Source organism: Orycteropus afer, unplaced genomic scaffold (genome assembly GCF_000298275.1).
Source record: "Orycteropus afer afer isolate SDZICR_OR568_19922 unplaced genomic scaffold, OryAfe1.0 scaffold00199, whole genome shotgun sequence".
NCBI classification, from domain to species: Eukaryota; Metazoa; Chordata; class Mammalia; order Tubulidentata; family Orycteropodidae; genus Orycteropus; species Orycteropus afer.
This window is the reverse complement of record NW_006921786.1, coordinates 1,640,659-1,643,088: the sequence shown is the minus strand read 5'-3', so window position 1 is coordinate 1,643,088 and position 2,430 is coordinate 1,640,659.

Below are 2,430 nucleotides of genomic sequence, written 5' to 3'. Positions count from 1 at the left end.
AGGGATCAAATTGCAGCAGTTAATTGACAAAGACAAGGTGGGCGTGGTTACCATAATGGCAGCAGAGTCAAAACAGTAATCAGAATGCTCTGACTGGTGTGGAATTATGACATTCGTTACTTAGGCATGGCGTTCCTAGGAGTAAAATATATGGGAAACCTACTAAATATTTACTTGATCTGTATAGACAGAAGAATTCTAGGTCACATAAACAGCAGTCTAGAATGAATTGCCAGAATACAGAGTCACGGCCCCTTAATCAGTTCCCAGATTTGAGTCAGTTTATAAACTCACAACCCCATGAATGAAGGGGAGGCTGGGTCCCTTGAGGAAGCACCTCACTACACTGCAAAAATTTATGCTCTCAATCTTTCTCCCAGCCTTCCCCAAAGGTATCTGAGCTCTTTTACAAGAGTGACTGTTCACTGGGGAAAAGGAAATAATCAGACTTTTTGGGGATTACCAGATGCCGGTTCTGAACTGGCACAAATTCCAGGAGACCCAAAGCATCACTGTGGCCCACCAGTCAGAGTGGGGGCATATGGAGGTCAAGTTATTGATGGAGTCTTAGCTCAGGTGTGTCTTACAGTGGGTCTAGTGGGTCCCCAAACCCATCCTATAATGATTTCCCCAGTTCCAGAATGCATAATTGGAATAGATATACTCAGAAATTGGCAGAATTCCCACATTGGGTCCTTGACACAGGGACTATGGTAGGAAAAGCCAAGTGGAAGCCGTTAGAACTGCCTCTACCTAGAAAAATAGTAAACCAAAAGCAATACTGCATCCCTGGAGGAATTGCAGATATTACTGCCACCATCAAGGACTTGAAGCATGCAGGGATGGAGATTCCCACCACATTCCCATTTAATTTGTCTATTTGGCCTGTGCAAAAAAAAAAAGACGGATCTTGGAGAATGACAGTGGATTAATGTAAACTTAATCAGGTGGTGACTTCAATTGCAGCTGCTGTTCTTGATGTGGTTTCATTGCTTGAGCAAATTAGTACATCTCCTGGTACTTGGTATGCAGCTATTGATCTGGTCAATGCCTTTTTCTCAATACCAATTTCAAAAGGCCATCAGAAGTAGTTTGCCTTCAGCTGACAAGGCCAGAAATATACTTTCACAGTGCTTCCTCAGGGATATATCAACTCCTTGGCACTATGTCATAATTGAGTCTTTAGGGATCTTGATTGCCTTTCCCTTCCACAAGACATCATGCTGGTCTATGATTTTGAAGGCATTATACTGATTGGACCAAGTAAGGAATAAGTATCACTGACTCTAGACTTATTGGTGAGACATCTGTGCTAGAGGGTAGGAAATTAACCCAACAAAAATTCAGGCACCTTCTACCTCAGTGAAATTTCCAGGGGTCTAGTGGTATGGAGCATGTCAAGATATTCCTACAAAAGTGAAGGATAAGTTATTGTATCTGGCTTCCCTCACAACTGAAAAGGGGGACAACATCTGGTGGGCTTCTTTGTATTTTGGAAGCAGCATATCCCTCATTTGAGTGTGTTGCTTCAGCCTATTTATCAAGTGACTCAGAAAGCTACTAGTTTTGAGTGGGGCCCAGAACAACTGAAGGCTCTGCAACAGGTTCAGGCTGCCATGCAAGCTGCTCTGCCACTTGGGCCATTTACCCAGCTGATCCAATGGTTCTTGGAATGTCTGTAGCAGATAGAGATGCTGTTTGGAGTCTTTGGCAGGTCCCTATCAGTGAATCACAATGCAGACCTTTGGGATTTTGGAGCAAAGACCTGACATCCTCTGCAGATAACTACTCTCCTTTTGAGAAACAGCTTTTGGCTTGTTACCGGGATTTAGTAGAGAATAAATGCCTAACATGGGCCATGAAGTCACCATGAGGCCTGAGCTGCCTATCATGAACTGAGTGTTGTCTGACCCTCAGAGTCATAAAAGTTGGATGTGCACAGCAGTGCTCCATCATTAAATGGAAGTGGTGTATAAGAGATCAGGCTCAAATGCCTATGGTCTCCACTCCACTCACATTACCTTCCCTCTTCCAGTCTGTACCTATGGCCTCATAGAGAGTTCCTTATGATAAGTTAACTGAGGAAGAGAAACCTCATGCCTGGTTTACAGATGGTTCTGTGCAATATACAGGCACCACTTGAAAGTCAGCCCCAGGGTTACAGGTGAGGAGAGACAACTCAGGGATGCCCAAAGTAGCAGGTGAGAAGAGCAGGAGAAAGGGGATTAAAAGCCAGGAAGCCAGAGAGAAGAGCAATCAGCTGAAGGGATTAGGTGAGGAGAGGAAACTCAGGCCGGCCCAGAGTAGCAGGCTGGAAGAGCAGGAGAAAGAGGATAAAAGCCAGGAACCCGGACAGAGGAGCAGTCAGCCCCAGGGACAACTCAGGGAGGCACAAAGCAACAGGCCAGAAGAGCAGGAGAAAGGGGATTA